At 38.6% G+C, this 27,198-nt stretch overlaps 1 protein-coding gene across 1 annotated transcript in view; it reads left to right on the plus strand.

The window, feature by feature from the left end:
* Positions 1 to 359: 359 nt before the first annotated feature.
* lrrc3b.L (leucine rich repeat containing 3B L homeolog) overlaps positions 360 to 27,198 on the plus strand; it is an 81,316-nt gene continuing 54,477 nt past the window's right edge. Inside the window, exon 1 of the mRNA XM_018267463.2 lies at positions 360 to 741. The gene's annotated coding sequence lies outside the window, so the exon portion shown is untranslated. The remainder of the gene's footprint in view (positions 742 to 27,198) is intronic.

Here is a 27,198-nt window from a genome sequence, read left to right on the forward strand (position 1 = left end):
CCCGACTGATCCTGCCGGAGGCCATTGTGCATCGTAATCCGATCGTTCGGCCGGATGGACTGAACGTTGAGATTAACCCCGATATAGCCATGCTCGTTAATGGCATATCGGTGAAAGATCCGCTCGTTTGGCGATCTTTGCGTCTATGGCCACCTTAAGACTCAGTTTTACTAAGGAATGTTAGAAATCTTCCAATGCAGTCTGTCAGGGCATGCCGGTAACTGTAGTCCAGCAACAGCTATTGGGCCAAAGGTCGGACTCCCCTGGTGAGCCAAGCTGGAATCATTGATGTTATTGGTAAATATAAGCCGAGAGTGAAGTGAGAATGTACATGGCACATAAATGGCTGCTGAGAGATGATTAGCTCTGGAATCAGGGTCATGTCTGAAGATCAGCAACACAGCGGAGATGTGACTCTAGTGCAATCCCAGTCACACCCACATCGGCAGCAGCTCACATACCCCGACAGTCTGAGGCCAGTGCGCGTCTGTGCGTGTGCGCTCCTGCTACTCCTGCCGCTGCTTCTCTGTCTCCTCTCCTCCTCCCCTGGGTTGTTGCAGCAGGAGGAGCAGCTGATGTTTGTGTGTGGGGAGCCCCCTGTACGACAGCCAAGCCGCGGGACTCATAAACAGGAGCTCGGCGAGTGAAGGATCCCTGAGAAAAGCGAGCGGCACCTGTTTGGAGCAAGAATGTTATCGCTCTCCCCATCTCCTAACGGCGGCGTCAGGTAGTTTCCCCCAGGTAAGAAGAGCTCAGCTCCATGTTCAGTGTGTGACGCCTGTTGCTCTTCATGAGGAGAAGCGGCGACTCTCTACTGCCATCCGATTTCTACAGTCCTCGCATTTCTCCTGAGACAGTGTAGCCTGGTCTTCCCCGCCTGTTCTCTACATGCCTGTGCTACAGAGTCTGCAGGTGTGACGATTTCATTCCATTAAGTTCTATCAAGGGCTGCCTGCTCATCCGAGCTGTTCCTATGCAGCAGCACGTACATCCTAGTAATTATTTCTATCATCATCATTGCATTGACATCAGTATTCTTGTATATTCTATCCTAACAACTGCCTTGAAAACTTCCAGACTGTATTCCTATCTGAAACATCTTCATGGAACTTTATTCCTGCATTTAATGAATAAGAGAAACTTCCAGGCAGTTACTTGGGGTTGATCAGCTTCTCTAATGGGGGTCTCTGCTGTTTTGTGGCTCATGCCATTGCAGACATTGGCCGTGCCAACCTCAATAAGCTTATGAAGGTGTTCTTAGGGGTACTGGGTGGTGTAGTTGTACTGTAGCCCTAAGTTGGACATCCTAGTGCTCCAGCACCAAATACAGAGAGGTGTCTGTGTCAGTAAGAACTCCCTCGCCCTCACCTGTTCTCTTTCTTGCCCACTTTGTTCCAGGGACATAATAATTGATCTCTGTCTGCAATGATGGGTATTGTTTATTGATAAAGACATGTTTGAATTCATGAAATATTATAAGTGGTGGTGCCCAATATCGAATGCTTTTGTTATGGTCCTCACTGCTCAGCTTATATTGAATGGATTTGGTTCAACTCATGTTTTTGTCTTAATGACAAGCTTTTCATGGTAGTATCGGGTTTGTAGTGTTAACATAAGCGAGGACACGCACATGCGTTGTATGTTCTGTGTGCATATATGTGCAGTACCAAGAGTGAATTCTCATACATACACATATCACAGTATTGTCACTAGGCTTAGTACACAGTAATCACGGGATCCATGAAGCGTGCTGTTTATAGGGAGGCCAATATAATGAGGCTATTTCTGTGTGCTGAATACAGCTGGTGATTGCTGAGATACAGCCAAAACCTTGCCCCCCCCCCGGTACATACCCTGCACTTCAGGCCACGCAACTGATTTGCTTTAGATTAGAACACAGACAATACAGAGGAGAAGGCTTGTTATTATTACTACAATGAATGCAGAGGTGCGTTTCATTTGTCCCACTGGGAGGGTAATTGAAGAAAATAACTGGTGTTAGTTTAAAAAAAGAAAAAAAACACAGTCATTGATAGGTTAAAAAATGGTCATGCCAAGCATTAGCCTGTGGATTTCTCTGAGTAATATGAGCACACTCTACTGTACTGTAGCCACAACAAAGTCTTATTAATTCTCAGTCATGCTGGATGGAACAGCCTGAAAACAATTTGATTATTCCTGTTTATCATGCTGGGTGCCTTTGCAGTCAGATGGCATACAGTATAGAAGCAGAGGGAAGGAGCCAGAGTCAATGAGGTTAGCTTTGATTTCAAACCAATGCCTGGACTTGTTTTCATTTCATTTGAAAGGCTGCATATAAAATAACAGAGCCCCTGTGTATACTGTATTTATTGTACAATTAATTATTAGCAAGTGTTTGCACATACATATAGCAATGGAACTGGACTCAATCAACCATGGGGGGGGGCTGATTTATTGGTGCTGAAATTTAGAGAAGGCATGTGAATTTTTGCATGTAATTGAAGGGAAGGAGCTCAAGCTGTAATTAGCACACACCTTATCAGCCAGCGGGAAGGCATAGGACCCAGTCTCTTGGTGATCTGGCATATCAATTATACAGCGGAGAATGAGACTTGGCTGAGTGAAGCATACAAGGGAAAGCATTGAAATCACCCTTGGGCCATGAAACAGCATCTAACAATGGCAAAACATGAATTTAAAGGAGCTTTGGAAACCTGCAAGCCCTTCAATTGTAATGAATGACTTTACAGAGAAATAACCATCAGCGTGAGAAATAGGGAAGAAGGGGCCATGTTGATGCTGGAAGCTTGTGACTCCTGCCCTTTAGAGAAAAAAATGTAGGAAATCAGAAATGCTTATTGTATGCTTATTGTGGGTCCTTTTACCAAGCATGGTTGATACATTCCCCCCTTTGATGTCCCTCTCATAAGCAGGTCCTGCTTAAAAACAAGTTTGCTTGTTACAGCTCCATATGGTACTTTTAAAGGGCAAGTAAAACCTGGTAACTCATCTTATGGAGCTCAGTGGCATTTTGTCACTGAAGTTCTCTTTTTTTAAAAATGTTTCATTGCTCAAAGAATTCAAATGTCCCAATGTGCTTTAGTTATTTTTAACTTTAGAGAGACCTTAGTTAAAGTGTCCCCTCTTGGCTTTATGATTTTGTGCATCTGGAAAGGTCTTGTGCCCCCGAAAGATCCAAGAGGAGAAATAGACAAATTTAATGGGCCATTTAATGGTAATACTATAGGCTTTTAAGGGTATGTGTTGGAAGTCCCTGATTCCTGCTGTTTTTTTTATTTTGGGTCTGCAGAATTAAAACATTCTAAGGGAACCCTGGCTCTAGGGATGGTTATACAAATCTGCCCACAACATTCAGTATTTCTGTTGCTATTTTACACGTGAATCAAGTACATTTGTAAAAGGTCTTGTTGTTCTAAACTAAAAATATTGGTTTCATAATGCATGACTAGATTCTTACTGGCAGCGTTCTGCTAAATGCACTCCATTGAACTAAGCCATTTCTACTAGCTTCAGTAGGCGGCTATGATAGGAATATTTTATGAAAGGGAAGCTGCCATTATACAAGCAAGTCAGCCATGCTGTTAATGAAGTATTTCTTAGATCATGCAGATACTTGCCATTTTTATCTGCTTGGACAAACTTTGGCATGCAAGTTCTTATTTGATTTCTAACGATTCTCCTGATTTTCTAAATACATTACTTTGTTTATACTAGAAATATATTATAGTCATTGCTAATGGTTTTGTTTTGTAACAAAAGGTTTTTTTTTTTAAAGGACAGGTATTTCTATCTTGTATGGTAATATTTTCTTTGGAGGAGACTGAAGCACGGTGGCACAGTTGTTAGTATACAGGTATGGGACCTGTTATCCAGAATGCTCGGGACCTGGGGTTTTCCATAATTTGGCTCTTCATACCTTAAGTCTACTAGAAAATCATGTACATTAAATAACCCCAATAGACTGGTTTTGCTTCCAATGAGTATTAATTATATCTTAGTTTGGATCAAGTACAAGATACTGTTTTATTAATACAGAGAAAAAGCAAATAAGTTTTAAAAATTTGGATAAAATGGAGCCTATGGGAGACAGCCTTACACGAATCCAGCACTTTCTGTATAATGGGTTTCCAGATAACGGATCCCATACCTGTAGTACTACTGCAGTGATGAGGCCTATGTTACAGCCAGGGCACTGTCTGTATGCAAGGAGGTTGTCATATGTCCTTCTAAGTGTCTGCATGGGGTTCAATTGGGTATTATTCTGCTGTCCTCCCACTCTGAAAACATACAGGCAGGTTAATTGGCTCCTGACAATAGATTGTAAATTCCACTGAGTCATGGACTAATGTGAATGATGTATAATCTCTTTAAAGCACTGCAGAATGTATTTGGGCACAGTCATACGTGTGTTTCAACACTGAGACATTACCCTAAAAGTGTATGACTGGAGAAGTAAATGTTTCTGTGATTTCTCTGGATATACAACCAGGGAAATGAACATGGCTCATAGTTCAGAAGGGGTTGAGTTTTGTGAGCCAGTAGACCTACGATGCACTTATGAGGTACTGTAATAATATGAGGAACCAAAAAGAAGCTTTATGTATATCAATCTCACACCTTGTGTTCAGCAGTGTTTGATATGTAATTAGACTGTTATAGTTAGTCATAGGCAACAACCTGTTGTTAGTATGGGTTTATTAACTGTGTCTTTGCAGTCACAATTCATATAGTAATTTATTAATGTATAAGTTGAAAGCAGGGACATAGAAGTGCTTATTCGTTTGATCAAGGTAGTTCATTTAATCTAAAACAAATTTGTTTTGCCACCGATTTTACTGTAGCTGGCTAATTTTGGCATTAGTAAAAGGTGGCAGCCCTAGTCAGAGCACCCTATAGCCTGAAATCAAAGACATATTTTCTACCAAAACAGGTAACCACCATTCTGTATTCAGCATTTGGAGACAGCATAGGATTCAATCTTGAAAGTAAGCAGGTAGTCTAGTAAAGCAGTACAAGAAGGTAGAAGAAGAGGGGTTAGTAGTTGTAACAGACTGTATAGCACCAGTCTATCTATCTATCTATCTATCTATCTATCTATCTATCTATCTATCATCTATCCATCTATCGGAGGGCTTAGACACACACTTATATAGTCACATGCCCAAATCAGAAAAGTAAAAGGGATACTGTCATTGGAAAAAAAAACATTTTTTCAAAAAGGAATCCATTAATAGTGCTGCTCCAGCAGAATTATGCACTGAAATCCATTTCTCAAAAGAGCAAACAGATTTTTTTATATTCAATTTTGAAATCTGACATGGGGCTAGACATTTTGTCAATTTCCCAGCTGCCCCTGGTCATGTGACTTGTGCCTGCACTTTAGGAGAGAAATGCTTTATGGCAGGCTGCTGTTTTTCCTTCTCAATGTAACGGAATGTGTCTCAGTGGGACATGGGTTTTTACTATTGAGTGTTGTTCTTAGATCTACCAGGCAGCTGTTATCTTGTGTTAGGGAGCTGCTATCTGGTTACCTTCCCATTGTTCTTTTGTTTGGCTGCTGGGGGGGGAAAAAGGGAGGGGGGTGATATCACTCTAACTTGCAGTACAGCAGTAAAGAGTGATTGAAGTTTATCAGAGCACAAGTCACATGACTTGGGGCAGCTGGGAAACTGAAAATATGTCTAGCCCCATGTCAGATTTCAAAATTGAATATAAAAAAAATCTGTTTGCTCTTTTGAGAAATGGATTTCAGTGCAGAATTCGGCTGGAGCAGCACTATTAATGGATTCATTTTGAAAAAAAAAAATTTCCCCATGACAGTATCCCTTTAAAATGGACTTATTTATTAGCTCACGATGGTGAGGACCAAAACGTCAATCTAATAAATGTTATTTTATTAAAAAAAAAAAAAAAGATCCTGGTGTGCATCTTTTATATGTGTAGATAGATAGATATTTACCACTGGGTCTATACTGTCCTTAAACCATATTAATCAGAGCTTATGGGTGCTGCGCCAAGATTGTGATTAGAATAGAAAAGTTCAAGAATGGTGCACACTTTTATATAACTGCTTTATTGCACAGCTATTGTCAATGTTTTTGTCCTCACAGTGAGAATTTAATGTCATATGGAGGATCAACGCTGTTTAAGTGATAGCATTACAATGGCGCATGGTTTATTATTGTTACCATAGACAAAGCATAGAACAGAGATAGGAGATGATATGATAAAAACATTACCATTCAAGACTTGGAACAGACTTCCAACAACAAAGAACAATACATTGCGTGGACAGATAAACGTTATATTTAATAATACAAACAAAGCCAGCAATTAGCAGATAGATCTATAGATCCAGTAATTGAGTGCCATTCCTATAAGTCAATGGACATCACATTTTTAGGGTTCCTGGAGATGCACATTAGTCAGAGCCCCTTTGCATTATAATATGTTTTTATGCACGTATTGTATTGTTTTCTAACATCAAATTTAGTGTTCTGGGGAAGTCTTTTGGTTTTATTCTTGGGTCTAGCTTAAAAGGTATGAACCGATGCCAAATATACCCTATAAAAGGAAACCCTTCCAAAGTGAACTTTCCTCTTTACTGCACTAATGCACTGTAAAACTAGCAGTCCTGAATTTGCCTCTAGGGAAAAAAATCTATATTCTTCAAGAAGTTAATTTATCAAAGTACCTGAAGGCTTGTTAAAGTTTAGAACATTTGTGGCAGTGCTGTTCTATAATAGACAACAGTCCTGTGGCAGCCTTCATCATGTATCATCAAAAAGACTGTATTGGGGTGTTGTGTCTCCATTATATTCACATATCCCGGTCTTGCAGTGTAGGCTCTAATCTATACAGGATCTATAGAAAACAATTCTTCTAAAAATTTTAGAATGACAGTTAAGAAGCCCATTTATCAATGGCCGAATTTCAAATTCATGTGAAATTTGAAATATACTCGAAATTCGATTGGAAGGTTACTTAAAGGAGAAGGAACGGTTAAAACTAAGTAAGCCTTATCAGAAAGGTCCACCTAAATATACCAGTAAACTTCAAATTAGTGCAACTCTGAGTCCTCTGTCAAAAGAAATACTGCATTTCTTTCCTTCTATTGTGTACACATGGGCTTCTGTATCAGCTTCAGCTTAAACTTCTTGCCCTGGGTGTGAGCATGCTCAGTTTGCTCCTCTCCCCCCCCTTTCTTCTCTGCTGTATTCTGAGCCCAGAGCTATGAGTGAGCAGAGAGAGACTCAGGCAGGAAGGGATGTTACGCCAAGCTAATACAGCAGCTGCTATCCTAAACAAACAGAGCTTCTAGAGCTTTTTACTCAGGTATGATAAAACATTCTACAGAATAAATATAGCATTCTAGGTTGTACTATTGCATCTAATCTATTGGCAATAAAATGCCTCCGTAGCTTTCCTTTTCCTTTAAGAAAATATTTGAACATCTACAACTCAAACGAATATTACCGACTCGAAAACTCGATTCGAATTCGATTAACCTCAAATCGAGTTTCTTCTCCGAAAAACCCTTGAATTTCAGGAAGGCTATTAACATCTTTAAAAGGGTCACTGGACCTCTCCCATTGACTTATACACAAACTCGGCAGGTTTTAGGTGGCAAGTAGTCGAATTCAAATTATTCTCAGGGTATAGGTTTGATAAATCTCGGAATTCCTATTCAAAATACAATTCAAATTGAGTTCAGATAATTCACAATTCAAATTTTTGAATTCAGAGTTTTGACCAAAAAAAAAAAATAGAAAATTTGAATTTGAATTTACTATTTGACCCTTAATAAATCTGCCCCTAAGTGTTTGTGTGTCAGGAGATTATGTAAATGTAATAAATGGTGCACCACGTCTAGTAACCCATAGCAACCAGCCATATGTATGCTTTTGTAACAGCAAATGCTACTAGGTGATAGCCTTGGGTTACTACATGCTGTGCAGACGTTGTGCCTTTTATCACATCAGCTTTGAAGGTTGCTGTTCTCTAAGGTGAAAACAATTCATTCATTCTGAGTCACTTTACTTTCTGCTAAAAGGTGAGCGTGGTGTCCCATGGCACCCTGAAGTGCCACTGAGCAAGTATGTATGACTTCCATGTTATTGTGTGATACTTGCTTGATTGCACTTTGGGAAAAGCATTTTGATTTCTTGAACTCCCCCCGAAGGGGCACGTCAGCAGTCATAACAGCCTGTGAACCATTTGCCTTTACCTTTCTCGCTGTGAAAATTCTGCTTGAAATTGCACTTGGCACAAGTCATACTTCCTGGTTAAGCGATTGTTAGAAGTTGGAGGCTGGTATGCTAAGGAGAATAATATAAGATGCCAATGAATGTAAAATAAGTCAATATATATATAAATAATATCAAAAGTATGCTGCTGAGATGTGTAGAGATTATGACATCATTGCAAGATCCTATTATCTTATAAATGATTGTAAAGAGCTGTGTATCTTGCTTCATAAATAAATGATGATGGTGATCAGGATCTAGAATTTACTATCGATTGTCCTTTTAAGCACTTATTCAGATTTTACATTTTGCTGACCTTAGTGACATTGGTTGATTTGTGAGCTTGATTCCCTACCCTGATAATGATACATACCAAATAAGCAATGGAATGACTACTGTAGACTCCTACTCACATTCCTGGGAAGAGAAGTCATTTGTGGCATATGCTGCTGTTTTTTTGGTTGAGTTGATTATCCAAGTGCTTTAAGCTGCCCATAGATGCAAAGATCCGATCGTAGGAATCATCGTACGATCGGACTTTCCCATCTCCCGACCCGCCACTAACCATTCAGATCAAAGTCTTACCAGTCAGATTAGTTAAAGAACAGATCAGCAATGTTCTGCCCCTGACAGCAATCTTATGATATCTATGTCCAACCAAAGCTAGTGACAGTCTCCCACTGAAAATCGTACGATCGGCAATACACACAGAGATATTATCGGCAGCCGACAGAAATTTTCTAACCTGTCCGATCGACCAAACGACCGATCTCCGCCGGATGAAAAATGTCGGGACTCTCCACACACGGTTCGAAAATCGTTTGCGTCTATGTCCAGCTTTAAACCTGGTGACATCAAAGAGTGCTTAATTATGTAACAGAACTCCAACCAATGATAGGAAGTTAAAAAAAAGTGTATGGTGTGTGTACAAGCAATGCCCTGTGTCTTATCATATACATATTTAAGGTATAGGTTGTCAATATATTAATACAGAACCATTCAGTCCTGGTTCAAGCAATATCACTGACCCCCGACCCCCCCCCGGATCCAATCCCAAACAGATCATTGATGTGTTTCAGTTGTATATATGCAGATTTGAGGTGTTTGACTTCTTGTATGCAAATATGAAAAAGAAATATAGTGCTGGCACACTCAGGGTCAGAAGTATCATTTTTGCACTGTACAGTGCTTAGTGGCAAATTAACTGCTTCTATAGTTTTGTGACAAATTGGCTGCCCAAACATGTAATTTTGGGGGGAAATTAGCTATGGTAGGCAGGTAAGCAGAGGATCAGGAGTATAAAGACGGGGACACTGAATCTTCAGGCAAAAACACAGGTTTATTCCTATTTTTTACTTTTCCCAAAGTAAAAACACTGGCATACAGTTCATTAGTGTTTCAACATCACACATTAAAACTTTTCCCTACTCTAGGGTTCTCCCCATACATGGTGACTTCCACACTCTAGAATATGCTGGGCTTCTCACTAAGCCCTGCTAACTCTCCCCTCCTGGAATATCAGCTCACCAGCCTCTGGCCTGTCTCACCTTCTGGCATCACCTCAATCACTTTAGACTCGCCTGGTGACATCTCTCTCTGCTCCTTGCAGTGGCAGGTAACACCCCCAGGCCCTCTGGGAGTCCTTAACACAGACAGGTATCCTTGATCTGTGCCCTGCTCTTAGAGACCTTCCTAACACTCTCATTAAAATTAAATACCTTTCCACAGGACAGCCTTTTTGTGGAAAGTGAGCTCCAGTATGAGAAATGGACCACTGGAATGGATTTTCTGGCTTGCCTGTTCCTTCCAGAACACTATAGCTTTCAGTGCCAGATAGCAATATCCTTTAAAGGAGAAGGAAAGTCTTCTTCCACTTTGGGGTGCCAAATGTTAGGCACCCCCAAGTGATTGTATTTACTTACCTGAAACCCCGGGCTGTTGCTCATATCAGCAGAAAACTGCACCAGCCAGGTGTTATTCCAGTAAGCATCACAAAGCGATCCTCTTCCGGGTTCTTCTTTCGGCTGCGCATGTACAGTAGAGCAAAAAGCCGAACTGTAACTAAAAAGTCAGCTATTTCATTCTACTTCGCATGTGTCTGCCCCTGGAAATTTGAAGAAAGAAGAAGTCGGAAGAGGGTCGCTCCGTGGTGCTCGCTGGAATAACCCAGGGCCAGTTTTCTGACGTCCTGGGATAAATTGGGAGTTGTTTGCAGCCTTGCTGATATTTTCGGAGAAAAAACTTGAATCCATTTGAATTCAATTCGAGTCGATCCTATTCACCTGAGTTTAACAAATTAAATTTTTTAAATTCATTTGGATTGGTCGAATTTTGAGTTTATGGTAGTTTTTAAAAACTCACATTCAGTGATGGGCGAATAAATTTGCCTGGTTCGAATTTGCGACGAATTTCCACTATTTGCCACAGGCGAATAAATTTGGGAATCTCCCGTGCAAATTCACCATCAAAATTGACGCAAGCGACTTTTGGGATGCACGTCCAAAATTGGACGTGGGTGTCAGTTTTCGAGTCTCACATTTTTTTGCACATTTTTTGGTGTTTTGCGAATACACTGAAACCTTGAGTTATTTGAGCAAGGTTATTTTTTGGCTGTTCTTTCCTTAACATACAAAATAAATATGTGCACATACATAACATTGGCTTAAAGCATAAGTGTAAAAGTGTTTAACAACCCAACGTTTGTCTGCAGCCGGCATATATTTTATATTGTGTTTACACATGTCCATTATCACAAATCATGATGCCCCATACTACTGTGTTAGAAGTTCCCCTCAGGTGGACCATGTTAGACCACTGGTTGTTGGGCCCTAAGATTAGAAATATTAATCGAAACAGGCTATGCCTCTAAGCAGTGTTGCCAAACCCCACTAATCTGCCCAAACCCTCGCCACTCTACAAGAAGCTTCATGCCATTTGGGACCTCAGAATTGAACTGTGGTGTCTTTTGGGAACTACCTCTGGGACTGGGCCAATGACAGGAGTCTTGCCTGCCCCAAATGTGTGCATGTACCCATATAACCATATACAAAATGTACAAATATTTACATGGCTGCATTCAGAAAGAAATAAAAATGTCTACCCCTTTGACCCTGGCAGCACATATGACAGTGGGTATTCAACTGTCAAACCATAATAGCACATTATGGGGTAAATTTATCAAAGAGTGAAGTTCCGCCACTAGAGTGAAATTCCGCAGCTCTCCATTCATTTCTATGGGATTTTGAAAGGCATATTTATCAATGGGTGAAAGTGAAAGTTCACCCTTTGATAAATACGCCTATAAAAATCCCATAGAAATGAAGGGAGAGTGGCGGAATTTCACTCTAGTGGCGGAACTTCACTATTAACTTCACTCTTTGATAAATATACCCCTATATGTCATAATGGCCTTTCTTTGTCTTTTCCGTTTCCAACCATGTTGTTATTTGCAGTTTACTGTGAATCTAACAGTCGGCTATTGTAGAAACTTATAGATAAATTATGATTATATAATAATTGCTGTGATCACTTGCTGTTAATGAGAAAGTTAAATAAGAATGTCTGTCTATCTCCTTTCCCTGATTATAATTTTAACACAGTAAATGAACCTTGGTGTAAGTTTAAATGATTACTCATGATTAATGAGGAAATGCAGTACAATGAATATTCACAGTAGGAAATAATTCAGTGGCTTATGAAACTTATTTATTATTTCCTATGATGCTAAATCAGTAGTCCACGGTGTTTGAATAGAAATTCTATGGCTGGCTGGCATGAGGATTCCCTTGTCCTTATCATCTGCCATAGGGCAGGAAGTAAGTACTGGACTCCAGCTCCAAAAAATTCACCATGGTGTTAGTAGCATGCTACAAAAAAGTTGTGCAGTAGACAAAAAACATACATCCATCATATTATACTCCTCTCACCTTAGACATTATGCAATGGGATTTGAGAATTGGGATTTGAGCATCCAGATATTATCTGTTGGTGGTTGGATGTATTAGTTGTGCCTGTGTTTGTAAGCTAGTAGTAATATATAAACTGTAGATGTTACTTTTTACTTAAACAGCAACAGAGTTACTACGGGTAGTAGTAGATACCATTACCAATTGACCAGAGGTAATGTAAAAAAATCACAGATGTTTTTACGAAATTGGCAACATGGGAGCTTTTTTCAAAAAGAGTAGTGTTTGAAAAAAGCAGTTGTAGCCTAGTGGATAGGGGGTAATTATATAATGTTGGGCACACGTGTAGTTGTATACTCAGTGAAAAATTCATGTGATTTTGCCTATTGACTCCAATGTAATTTGACAAGTTGCGTTTTGCGAATGTTTCACCATTTTGCAAATTTCCCTGTAGTTCCGGGGCAGATTCACTCATCACTGCTCATATGTACTTCCACCATCTGTCCCTTGTGAATACAGTGCTGTTGAAAACAGGCAGTGTGGTTTTCATTGGTGGGAAGCAGGGCGCAAAAGTGCAGGCAGCTTATCAAATGCAAGTTTAAAAAAACAAATCCTATAAAATCCCAGTCGGCAGCAAGTCAGAGCAATGAACTGCAAAAAATTGATTCTGCAATTATTTCTCCAAACACAGGCACATGAACTCATGTGGTTTTCATTGGTGGGAAGCAGGGCGCTGAAGTGCAGGCAGATTGCCACCTTAAAAAAATGCAAGTTTGAAAAAAATATCCCAGTCAAGCAAGCAAGCCACTGCAATCATGGATTCAGTGCATCCATAATTCCATGTTAAAGTTAAGGAAGCATTCTAATATTTGCATGACAGCTCCTGGCCCCTGAAGGCAACAGTTTTACTGGAATCTATGGATGCGATTTAAAGGAGAATTCAACCCTAACGTTAAGAAACCTCTACCCCCCTACCCTACATAGACCCTCCTCCCCCCAGCCTAAGTGTTACCCCAGGCAAATGCCTGTAACGTTTTATTTACTACCCCTTGGTGCAGATTCAGGCATCGGAGTTCATGGCAGCCATCTTCTTCTAATCACTTCGGAAATCTTCGGAAATGAGACTGGCATGGTGGTGCATGTGCAGTTGGAACAATTTTCATGTTTCGCATGTGCCGAAACTCACAAAAGTTGCAGAAGCGCCGGTCTCATTCCAAAGATTTCCGAAGTGGCTGAAGATGGTGCCCATGAACTCCGATGCCTGAATCTGTAAACAATTAGGGGCATACACTTATGCTGGGGGAGGAGAGAGGGGGGTCTATGTAGGGTTTAGTTCTCCTTTAAGTAATGTCTGTAAGGAGGGACAGTATGACAGGTCCCAGTTATATGAATTGAAAGCAGGATTCTGACAAATGATTGTGATAAAGCTCTCTAGTAGCTTTATATTAAGAAAAAGTACAAGTACAGTAAATTTTCTTTTATTAGAATAAACAGACAATTGGAACTCCCAATAGCCAGTAGCACAAGTTTATTGCAGTGACATGATGATATAGAATATTCATTCTCTTCTTTAATTGAAGGTCAGAAGTTGATGTGTTGAGAAAACCCTGGCTGATAATTGCATCCATATTATTTTCTCTTATTATTATCTTCTATTATTTTCACTGTAATAATTGTATTTCAAAGAGCATGTAGAGTAATAGACCGTTAATAATAACCTATTCTCTATTCTGTAAGGTGTCCCCCATAGAACTGATCACTGTTCATAATGGGTGTCGCGTGTCAAAAAATGTTGTCGCAGAAAGACTCAAAAGTATTTCTTTGAATTTTTGAAACGAGTCAGATTCAACATGCCTATATTCTCTGCCGAAAATTCTGTGTCGGCCAAAATATGATTTATCGTAAACAATAATACAACTCATTATTCCTTGTGGATACAATATGTATGTGTAATCATATCTATCTGATTTAAAGTGCTACTCACAAATAAAGGTTCTATAGCCTTATAAAAATAAATAAAGGAGCAAAGTGTTAAAGGGTTTACTGGATGGCACCAGCAATAAGATGATGCGATGAATCTCAGTTGTGGGAAAGCTTGTCTCCCCAAAATACTTTAAGGACTTTATGTATGTATTTTTAAATGGCAGCTACCATGCTGCTTCGAGCTGCATCTAAATGAGGGATGAGCTCACTGTGGTCCGGGATCCATATTGATGCACAGCATGCGATCAATCAAGAAGTCCTAGAGTTCCTGCGGTTGTCCTGGGGTTCCTAGGGTTCTCCTCTGTGAAAAACCAAAAAGAGTATTTGGAGGATCTGCTGTTGGGCCACAAAGCTACAGGTCCTAGTTTGTGCCATCATGTTTGATGTGCCCTTGGAGCAGGAACTTGTTAAAGCAGACCCAATAAATATATAGAAAGTCTTTTTAATATGCATGTGTGAGTTGCATGGGTCAGAAATGTGCTTCAAAATTGGTGGAGGGAATTAAAATTAGTGACTAGGGCATCAAAGCCTGCAATTACACATTGTACCAAAAAAGAATAACCTAATCAGCCATAAAGATAAAGGGGGTTATTTACTAAAATCCGAATTTATCTAATTGTTTCAATAAAAAAAGCTCAACCAAACTCCCACTCCTGATTTTGCCTTATTAATAAAATAACTTGATTCAATCAGATCGGTAAAAAACTCAATGAAAATGAAGCGAAAACCTGAATCGTACAATTTTTTTTTTTTACTTTTCTCCTGAATCACTTGTTTTTTTGGGGTTTTGCCCCCAAAAAAAACAATTTATCGGATTATCAGGCTAACCCAGAGCAGACCTCAATAACGTCCAATTGGGATCTCCCATTGACTTATACAAGACCTCCACAGGCCTTGGGCTTTTTGCAGCATCGGGGAATAATAAAACTCCAAAAAATAGAGTTTTTCCACTCCAAAAATTTGAGTTTTTGCCCCAAAAAGCCTGACCAGATACATTCAAGATTTACTAAATAACCCCCAAAGAGTCAATTCATAAACCTGTAAATACTGACAAATCTAATATTGAAGTATTATTTTATTAAATAGCATGCACTATATATAAACTTTTTTATGTTATGAAAAAAACCTGTAACGGGCAAAATGACTATACATTGCTGCATATCGTACCTGGAACATTTCTGACTGTCGTCTTCTTTAACCCACTGCATAAATTAATATTTTAATGGACCTTCCTAATGTCTTGATGTTTCTGGAGTTTTTCCACCTTGAGATTAAATTGTCCTTTATGTGATTATACTAGGGAAATAGGTGATCTGCATTACAAATGAGGCAAACAGTGAGGACATTCCAAACAGCATACCCATGCTAAGAAATTACATCCATTATGATAGGGACATGGGAGAAATGCACATTGTCTTCAGTACTGTCTGGGCTCCTCTATGTACACCAGCATACCCACATGCTCTCGGAGTAACACATTCTGTCATATATAAGTTACTAAACTTTCTATACATTAACCAATTCTTCTATAAATGACAACACTAAAATAAACTAACTAATGATTGAAAAATTCTGTGGCTCACGCAGCAGCCCACTGGTTACCAGGGGTGGCAAAAATGCTTCTCCTGGTAACTTTAAGAGCAGAATTCCCGGAAATCCGGCTATTCTAGCACAGAGCAATTGAGCTTCTCTGTGCTAGAGTCTTTGACCCCCTATAGTGCCAAAAAGATGGGAGGCAGCAGCAAGACCCCTCAGGCAACAAGAGTGCCAGGATCGCCCCTGCCAAACAGCATCACCAATTAACTTATTTACCCTTTGGCATGCAGCTGAAACGTGGTCACAAGGCCCACGTAAAGGCACTAAAATGGCTTGTATTGGTAAGTGGCAACATTTGGGGGGTTATTTAATAAAATCTGAATTCATCTCATTTTTTCAATAAAAAAGTTCCACCAAACTCCCATCCCTGATTTTGCCATATTTATTAATAAAATAACTTTATTCTTAATAATTTATTAATAAAATAATGGTAAAAAACTCAATAAAATAGAGGGAAAACCCCATTTGTATGATTTTTTTTGGACTTTTGGATTATTTTTTTTTACGAAAACCCCAAATTTATTGGATTATCGGGCTAAATCCAGTGTAGACCACAATTTCTTCCAGTTGGGATAGGGACATCTCCCATTGACTTACAGATGAAGCCACTTGGATTTGTGAGATAAATGCGTCATGACTCAGGGTTAATTGAAGAAACTGCGTTATCTAAAGTCATCTTAACTCATTTAATGCATTTAACCTTTCCATTAGCATACCAAAGCACCATTGTGAACAATGGTGAATGCTTTAATTAGATGGGATGTTGTGACGCAGTTTTCTGTGTTAAATGAGATAAATGGGATATCTGTGTTTAGTTATTCTGTGTCAAACAGACAAACCAAAGTGGCTGCATCTGTATACATGACCCTAACAGGTCCGAGATGGTAGATTTTGGGATTCAGGCTTTATGTGGCATTGGGGTATAATAAATCTCTGAAAAAAAATTTCTATGAACAATTCCAGTTTTTGCCCCATAAACCAGATAAATTTGAGGTTTAATAAATAACCCCCTAGTAATGGTTTTACATCCCATATTACTGTATTTGCCCATAGTAATGTATTTTGTGTTGCTTCAGCCCATTCTGCTAAATGATAAGTAACACACAGTATTGGATCTAAGCAATACCGTGAACGACCACCTTTTATACATTTTTGGTCCCCCAAAAAGTTATATATATGTAAATGTGCTAACTTATTATATGTATACAGTTTATTTTTATGTAACAGCTACTTACATTATATATTTATATAGACATTGACGCTTTCCATGAAACATTTTATTGCTTCATTATGAATAGAGAAGTTAATTTGTATACATGAAATTTTAGTTATCACATTAACAATTGCTATAATTGCTGCTAACACCATTACTACCATATCACATGTATGCTGCATAAAAGAAACTAAAAGACAATGCCATAGCAAATTAACCTGGAATAATGCATAATAAAATGAATAGTGAGGACTTTCTTGCTTCAATGATCTTACAGTCTATGAAGTGGAAAGGAAGTGGAGGACATTGTAGAACTAGGTATATAATGTATGAAATAATGAAGCAGTTCATTGTACAAAGGATATCTGAAGGTTGTTGGACAGGAATAATGTTTAATGAAAAGTCTTACGGGTTTGCACAGTTGTATCCCCTATTACTGGTCTTAATATTTATGAATTTATTTATGAATATGAAAATCTGTGTTCTGCAAGGCATCAGAACAAGGGCACTTCCATGGCAAGAAGAGGCTGTATTCAATGGTTATTTCTTCATCAACATAAGAAATTTTGGCAACAGAGCTCATGATTTCATTAGAGTTTTTGGATGAGGTGGCTCATACTCGAACACAAATGTGCAGAGAAAAAAGGCTGTACATCTGTAAGTAAGCTTTATTTTTCAGTCAAAATACCTTGTTCAATAAGGGCTATGTATAAATAATATACTCTATATGTATACACATATAATTATATTATTATATACTTTTTTTCAGCCTAAATTATTATGGTACTATTCCTGAAAATTGGGCACAGTTGGAAACTGTAATTGCTAAAAAAAAAACAGGTCACATAATTCAAAAGTGAACTTACTATTACAGGCGCTATTTTGTTCAATTTTGCAATGCTAACCATGGCACCAGGAAAAAACAAGACACAGTTATGTGACCCTTGTGTGAAAGGGAATTGTCATTAATTTATGTGAGATAAGAAAAGTTGTTTTTGATTCCCCGTGCATTTTCTTTCTAGGATAGAACTGAACCTAGGACTCGGTGCTACAAAGCTAATCTTTGAGCTACAGTGCTGACAAATTTGGACAACATTTTGTTAGTGTTGGTTTACAGATTGCATGGATGTGCACTTTCATTGTTTCTGGTGCCGGCAGTAACTAAATTCACTCAAAACAGTAAATTGTGTGCAGTTGTTGGTGCCTGCAATTACACCAGCATTCTGTGAAACAATGCTGCATTGTGGGTTAAAAATATGTTGGATTGTGAACTTGCTTTATAAATGGGGCCTGTCGTATGCTGCTCTGGGGTGGTATAAATGGAAAGCTTCAAGATTAGGATAGGAGTAGGGGATGGGTGAAATTTTTCGCCTTGTTTCGCCGTGGAATTGACACCCATAGACTTGTATGGCGTCGTGCGACAAAAAAAATTCTCCACGTGTCAAAAAAAAACCTCCGCGCAACAAAATATTTTTGACACCCATCGACTTTGATGGGCGTCGGTGACATTTAGCCGGCGGGGAATTTTTGGCGAAATTAAACGAGTCAAATTCGCCCATCCCTAGATAGGAGAACTTCCACAAATGGGCACATACTGTGGGGAATGGCAGGTCTGCACATAAGTAAGTGCAGGTTAGACTTATATATGTCCTAGTAAAGTCTTTTTAACTTCATAAATACTTGGGCTACTGCTTTACTAGTAGCTGGTCTTTTCCTATTTTTGAATTCTCTGCATACTGCAGAAAATGATTGGTAACCCTTGGACTGGGGATTTCCCTGGTAAAAGACCACTTTACAATTTATTTTTCCATTTTCTTTATTTTAAAAAAACAAAACAAGTGTGATAAGAGCCAGGCTAAGTAGTGGTGTCTCATTTCCTATGCAAGTCTTTAACCCTCTTATTCATACCTCCCAACTGTCCTGTTTTTAGCGGGATAGTCCCGCTTTTGACAGCTCAACCCACAGTCCCGGATTTGTATGGATAAATCCCGAGTTTCTCTTGGATCTGCTGCACTGAACAGCCAGAAAAATATACAAAGTGTCTAACTTAATTGGCTCTTGGCAGAGAGCCCAGAATAGAACTTTAAATACTTTTGTAACAGTTTTAGATAATATAAGATGTTAGACTCACAGCTTAAAGGTCAATTCACCTTCATTATCAAAACGGTACTAACACAGAAAAACCATAGAAATGTTTTCAGACCTTGATAACCTGCTAAATTTTGTAAAATGGAGATGGTAATTAGGGGGTGTGTCAACAAAGATGGGCATGGTCAAAAAATTGCAGCGCTTCACGCTGCAAATCGTTTTGTCCTTCTTTCTGTTTCCAAAATGTTGGGAGGTATGTTCTTACTGACAGTCACTTGCAATCTCACTTGCAAGAAACAGTGGATTTTTATAAACACATTCTGGCCTTACATACCAGACAAATGAGCATTTCCTGTTAAAAAGGGAAAGGGTTCTGTTATTGGTGTGACCATTTTGTAAGAAGAGTTAGATTAAAATGAAAAAAATACATTGATATATAATATTCACCTTAGTGGATATTTTGTATTAAAGGTAGGGTTGGCTTAAATAACTCATGAATCTCACATCTATTATTAATATACTGTATACCACACAACTTTAAAACAGATTTAACTTATGCTTCATCCCTGCAAATCCATAGTTTCTAGACACACAGCTTGCAACTCATTCTTGCATGAAAAACAATTCAAGGCTAATGACTTCTGACATTTTACATTAGAATATTAAATAACTCATGAAAAATCAATTCCATAGATTTATCAACCTGAAAAAGAACAGAATGATACAGTATTGCACTTTGCATATTTCTAACCAGTAAACCTACTTTGATTCCTTCATATTAGTTATACTAGAAATGGGCCTAGTGAGTAGGGTGATTATGGTTCTGTCTAGAGGTAACTGTTTTGAGTTTTAATCTTTCTAATTTAATGTTACTAAGGAGAGGTACTGTCACTGTTTTTTTTTTATCTGGGTCAATAATTTGTTGCTATGGAAGGGTAAGTATCTAGGCTCCCCAAAAACTGGCAGAAGGATTATGCTCTAGGGAGCAACAGTCGCTAAATTATGAAAAAATAGAAGGTATAATGGGCAGTTGTTAATAGAAAGTGCATTCATAACTGCTGGATACTCAAAAGTTTACTTTTTTCCTCATTATCCTTTTCCTTAACGCATACTTATTGCCTTTTTTCTTTAAAATTGTTTCTTTCTCCTCCATTATTCAAACTTCTTTTTCTGTTTTTCCCCATTTTTGTATTTCTTCTCCCTAAATCCCTTCATTTATTGTATGTTCTCTACTTCTTTTTTCTTGTTTATGCACCTTCCTTTTTCTTCTATATTCTTCATTCTTTCCCAGCTCTAATTCCCATCTATTTTTCATTCTTCATTACACTTTGCTTCTTCTGACCCTTCTTTAACTTGGAGATTTTAACTTTATTTTCTGTTAACCCATCTTGTCTTTATTCCACTTCTCCATTTTGTCATTCCTTCTTGCAATATCTTGCCATGTCTTCTCCTTCCTCAGAGAAAACTATGTTTTATATTCCAGCTTTGGATGAAGCTTCTGAATCCCTGTATTAAGATAATGGATGGTGGTTGGTTGCCGTAATTGTTTTTCATTTATTGCTTTATTTAACACATTGCAATCATTGCTTGTCTACAGTATGTATCTCCTGTTAATAAGAGGGGTTAATATATGTAGACATTTTCCCCACACAATCATGTTGGTATGTATAACTTCATTTGTAAAGCGCTGCTAAGGAGCTGCAGCTCCATACAATGCATAAATAACAATATAAATAAAAGTTCAAGATATAAAAGTACACACAGGGAGGACAAGTCAGACAATAAATATACACAGTACACAGAGCTTATATAAGGACACAAAGCTTAAGTGCTATGTGGTAAGGGCCACAGTAGGGAGGAGGTCCCTGTCCCATAGAGCTTACAGTCTAAGTCATGCTACATGTTAATTTGGTTAGGATAGGAGACCATTTAAAAATGCTTGGAACTGGAACTGAATAGAGACAGAGCAAGTGACCAATATATTTTATACTGGTGTAGGGGGCTTGCTCTTTGGCCCCTAAAGTTAAGGATCCAAGTACTTGTCAAGGTCCTTAATGGCAGAAAAATTGCTTTAACTAGCAGTGGAATGTGTCTCATATAATGCAAAATATTATCCCAATACCCAATACATACCATGGAGTGCAGCAACATTTTTTGCCCACACCCCTTTTGTGGCCACACCCCCTAATTACCATATTCATTTTACAAAATTTGGCAGGTTATGAAAGTTTGAACACATTTCTGTGTTATTGCAGTTTTGTTAATGAAGGTGAATTGCCCTTTAAGGTGCTAGTCACAGTGCTACTACATATCTTAAATTTTTACAATTGTTTCTTTGCTTATCTTAAAATGTTACAAAAGTATCTATAAGTGCACCTGCCGCTTATTCTGGACTCTGCCAAAAGCAAATTAAGTTAGAAACATTGTATCTTTTTCTGGCTGTTCAGTGCAGGAGATTAAAGAGGAAGTCTGTACATTTCAGTAACAAATCCGGGACTGCGGGCTGAGCTGCGGACTGTCCCAAAAAAAATGGGACAGTTAGCAGGTATGCCAATTTATGGTCTATTTTGATTCTCTTTTAAGTATATTCATTGGCCATCACGTGCACAGCTTTTTTGATCTTTGCAGTATTCTCATACTTTATGAATACTTAAATTAAACCTCTCTAAAACTGAAATGGTTCTCTTTCCTCCAACTAACACCAGTAGCATCCCCGAAGTATCCATCATAGTTAACAATTCCACTATCACCCCCTCTCCCCAGGACCGGTGCCTTGGGGTTATTCTAGATTCTGCCCTGTCATTCACTCCTCATATCCAGTCACTTATTAAATCATGTCACTTCCACCTAAGGAACATATCCAAAATACGATCATTTATCACCCAAGACGCTGCCAAAATTCTTATTCACTCTCTCATCATATCGCGTCTAGACTACTGTAACTCTCTTTTAATTGGCCTCCCCCTCCAGAGACTGTCACCTCTCCAGTCCATAATGAACACTGCTGCGAGGCTCATATACCTCAGCAACCGCTCCTCCTCTGCCTCGCCATTCTGTCAATCCCTGCACTGGCTTGCGTTACCCTTCAGAATCAAATTCAAATTAATGACACTGACTTTCAAAGCACTTCACAACTCTGCTCCAACCTACATCTCTGAACTCATCTCTATGTACTCACCCACTCGCTTACTACGCTCCTCTACTGACCTGCTACTCAACTCTTCTCTCATTACCTCCTCACATGCTTGCATTCAAGACTTTGCAAGGGCTGCACCCCTCCTCTGGAACGCTCTCCCACGGTCTGTCCGACTTTCTCCCAACCTTTCTGCTTTCAAAAAATCTCTGAAAACGCACTTCTTTCGAGAAGCCTACCCTCACTCTGCTTAACTACCAAACGCAACACCACATACAATACCACATTTCTCACCCACTTAATTCGATCTTGCCCACTCCCACACCTTGTGTATTACTCCCTTCCCTTTAGACTGTATGCCTATGCATAGGGCCTTCCTCACCTTTTTGTACCTGTATTGATTGTGATGTTTGTTACTCCATATATTCTATATATGTAATTCATGTGATGTAGTTGTATAATCACATTTACTTTACAGTGCTACGCAATATGTTGGCGCTATATAAATACATGTTAATAATAATAATACTTGTGATGCACAAGGCATGGGAATAAAAAGTAATCTATGTAGTATTGGCCTGACTCCCACCTGTGGGAAATAGGTGTAATTACATAATTACATGTCCTATATTCTTTCCCATTCACTATTGTCTGCTTTTAATAGAACATTTAAATAGAAACATTTCAGACTCTGGGTGCAATAAAGGAGGATGAGGAAAAGGACCAATGTGACAATGTAACAAAATACTCAAAGTTTCCCTGGATCTACTCACCAGTAGGTGACCAGTAAATGGTTCTGCTTGGTAACTAGATAAATAGTGAATGTGCACCTTCTATTAAATCACCACTTACGAAGTGAAAATGGGTATTTGATGTACTATAGTATAGGACCCAGTATCAGGAAATCTGTTATACAGAAAGCTCAGCATTATGTGAAGGCCATCTCCAATAGTCTCCATTTTAAAAAATTATTCTAATTTTTGGAAATTATTTTCTGTGTACTAATTAAACAGTACACTGTACTCAATCCTAACTAATATATCATTTATCTTTATTGGAGGCAAACCAATCCTTTTGGGTTTATTTAAATGATATTTTAGTAGACATAAAGTATGGAGATCTAAATTAAGGAATGATCACTTTATCCAGAATGCCCTAGCTCTGGAACATTCTGTAGTAACTTAAAATCTAGGGTTTTAATGTCAATGGATTTCTTATGTATGAAATATGAGCGTAAACTCTGCAGTATGAGACCCAGGAATTAAAATGATTTGGCTGTGAGGGACCTAAATGTAGATGTCTTTCACTGCAGATAATAAGCAAAGCCTTCCTTTAAAATGTGAATATATAGGAAGTACATCGTTAGCATTTAAGACCTTGGAAGAGTTACATAATCTCTATTTACACAGTAAGATTTAGGGCTAGTCCACACGGGGAGATAGCGACGCGTTTGCGGTCGCGGCGACAAAGCGCCGCGACAGTCGCCGCGACCGGCGCAGGCGACAGTTTTGTATGGGCGCCTATGTAAAAACGCCTGTGCTAACCACACGAGGCGATGCGCTTTTCAAACAGTCGCCTGAAAAAGCCTGGCGAGGCATTTTCAGGCGACTGTTGAAAAGCGCATCGCCTCGTGTGGTTAGCACAGGCGTTTTTACATAGGCGCCCATACAAAACTGTCGCCTGCGCCGGTCGCGGCGACTGTCGCGGCGACCGCAAACGCGTCGCTATCTCCCCGTGTGGACTAGCCCTTACAAGGTCATGGTTTTAGGAACACAATGTGCTACAATCGTTCTGAGCACAGTACTTATCAAAGTAGTTGTGTAAGAAGGATATTATATAAATGATTTAAATAAGCTCATTTACATTACATTGGTGTGAAGTTACTTTACAAATCTACCCTTCACACAGATTTGGCAATATTATCAGTGTTAAGGTGGCCATAGACGCAAAGATCCGATCATTTGGCGATGTCGCCAAACGAGCGGATCTTTCCCCGATATGCCATAAACGAGCATGGCTATATCGGGGGCAATCTGAACGTTCGGTCGTATGGCGGAACGATCCGATTACGATGCGCAATGGGCTCCGGCGGGATCGTTCGGGTCAAAATCAAACCTGTCCGATCGACCAAACGACCAATCTCCGCTGGATGAAAGATGTTGGCACTCTCCACAACGATCCGAAAATCATATGAATCCTCGATTCGTACAATAGGATCTGTGCGTCTATAGCCACCTGTAGTACTTGTTTGTGTGCCTTGTTAAAAAACCTCCATTGGTCAGTTTTAATGTGGACTTTTTAGCAGTCATTTTGGGGATAGAGTGTGGGTTCTGCAATTATTGTGACAAATTCGGCTCTGCAATGCACTTCAGTGATGATGAGGTACCAGCATATTGTGTACCAGGAGAATTTGTGCAATGTTGCTAATCTCTAGTAGTTTTCCTTCAGTAACAATGAAGTACCACCTTTGTCCAAAATTGTACATGGTGGGTTATTTCCTTTGCCAGTGCATGCACATTGCAATTTAACTAATTATTGAATAGTATAACACTTTCACAATCAACATATAAGGGTGATATCTAGTCATATAAGAATTATGCAGTACTCTCAGTCCAATACAATATCATTTTTTGTTAGAGGGGCCTATGGTCATGGTTTAAATGGGTTGTTCACCTTTAAACTAACTTTTAGTATGATACAGAGAGACAATTTGGTTTTAACTTTTTAATTTTTTGTTTTTTTTAGTTATTTAGCTTTTTGTTCAGCAGCTCTCCGGTTTGCAATTTCAGCAATATGGTTGCTAGGATCATATAAACTTAAAAGGATTGGTCACCTTTAAATTAACTTTTAGTATGATGTAGAGTGATATTCTGAGATAATTATTTGTGGTTTTCCTTTTAATTATTTGTGGTTTTTGAATTATTTCGCTTTTTATTCGGCAGCTCTAACATTTGCAATTTCAGCTGTCTGGTTGCTATGGTCCAAATTACCCTAGCAACCATGCATCGATTTGAATCAGAAACTGGAATATGAATAGTAGAGGCCTGAATAGAAAGATGAGTAATACAAAGCAGCAGTAACAATAAATGTGTAGCCGTATAGAGCATTTGTTTTTTTAGATGGGGTCGGTGACCCCTATTCGAAAGCTGGAAAGGGTCAGAAGAAGAAGACAAATGTGTAAAAAAAACAATAAAAATATTAAAATAGGCCAATTGAAATGTTGCTTAAGGTTAACTTAAAGGTAAACCAGCCCTTTAAGTAAAACCTTAATTTTCTTGTCTAAAGCCTAAGTAGTCTTGTTTATTGAATTTATGTATATACTGCATACTGTATAATGTATGATAAAGTGCACTCCAGACACAAATGTTAGACTGCTGTCATGGCTTTAGCCTAACCAAAATCTTTAAATGGACCATTTCTGTGACTTTCCTTGTTAAGTTTTTAAACACCATGACTATCCAGCTACCACGGACTTCTCCCTTAATCAAATAATTCACATTTTTAACTAAGATTAAATTTGTCCTTATTGGAGGCAAAACAATCCTATTGGGGTTTAATTCATGTTTAAATTATTTTTAGCAGACTTTCTGAATTACAGTTCCCATACTTGTAGTGCAAAGCTATATGTGATTATAATACACAAAAGCCATGAATATCCTGTAAATTATATCCTTATAAACGGTGAGTTCTGATGTCATCAGTTATAAACGGTGAGTTCTGATGTAATTTCTGTCACATGACTCACTTAAATTTGTGTATTATAATAAATAAAGTACCCCCAGTTGCAAAATATGAGGATATTAGAAGTTACCTCGGAGTTCCATGACCTGTATAAAAACACTCGGCCTTCAGCCTCGTGTTTTTATATGCTCATGAAACTCCTCGGTAGCTTATAATATCCTTATATTTTACAAGAGGGGGTACTTTATTCACTATATATGTGACAAATCAGATTAGCAGTATCATTTTGGAACGTTACCCAGAGGAAATACTCCATTTTGGACAGCTTCAAATCTGTCAATTCTGTACACATGCCGTTATTTATCATTCACTTTGCAAACTCAGCAACTGTGCTGAGAAACCGAGTTACTGAGATGTGAACTCAGAGAACAGTATGTAAGAAGAGCAGCGTTAACTGCTAGTTTTGATATACTTTGATGGTATTTTTAGTAGTACCATTTTGACCTTGTGTAAGACAAAACTCAGTAAAGGAAAACCTTTAGTAATAGTCAGGCAATTTATTCATACATAATACAACATAACAGTTTTGTCTGGGTAAGCTGTTGGAGTAACACACAGAATGTCACCCAAGGACTCACCAAAGACACACCTCTTGGTCCAAGCTTTATATAGCTTTCAGAAAGGCATTTACAGTAATTGTGACAAGGGGTACAAGGAAATACCATACATGGTCTGGCGAGGAGACTTACTGACAGATATACATTTATACATTCCTGTAAGATGTGCAGTTTTGCAACATAAGAGATTTCTGGTTCCAACTGTCCACAGCCTCGTAAACGTCTGTTGGCTAAACATAGCCATTGTGTTAAAGCCAGTAATTGAGCAACACTTCTGCAAAAGGTGCCCCAAGAGACATGCTGACACTATGCTGACACTCTGGAATCTAAGTAACAGAGTGGAGATCATTTTTTTGTATGGCCTAGTATAAGTTATATGAGTGACCATTGTCCACAGTTGACCATAAGCCCTTATAGTACATCCTGCCTTGGGCCCTATAGCGTTATGGCGTCATAGAGGGCGGGGGTAATAAATATAAACCCTCTGACACTAGCCATTCGTCCGTCATAGGAAATAGACCATTCCAGATATAAAATATATAAACAACTTCTTTATGCTATCCACCAGTAAGCGGTACATGTAGATTTATGGTATGTTGTGTTATTTTATCAAAGTGATACTGCCATCATTTGTTTAATAATATTTTCAACGCTTCCATGAATCATATTTTTACATATTTATAAAAAGCATTGTCCATATGTTGTGTTTTTTTGTTAAAATAAAAAAAACAAA

The sequence above is a fragment of the Xenopus laevis genome, chromosome 6L (genome assembly GCF_017654675.1).
Source record: "Xenopus laevis strain J_2021 chromosome 6L, Xenopus_laevis_v10.1, whole genome shotgun sequence".
Lineage (NCBI taxonomy): Eukaryota > Metazoa > Chordata > Amphibia > Anura > Pipidae > Xenopus > Xenopus laevis.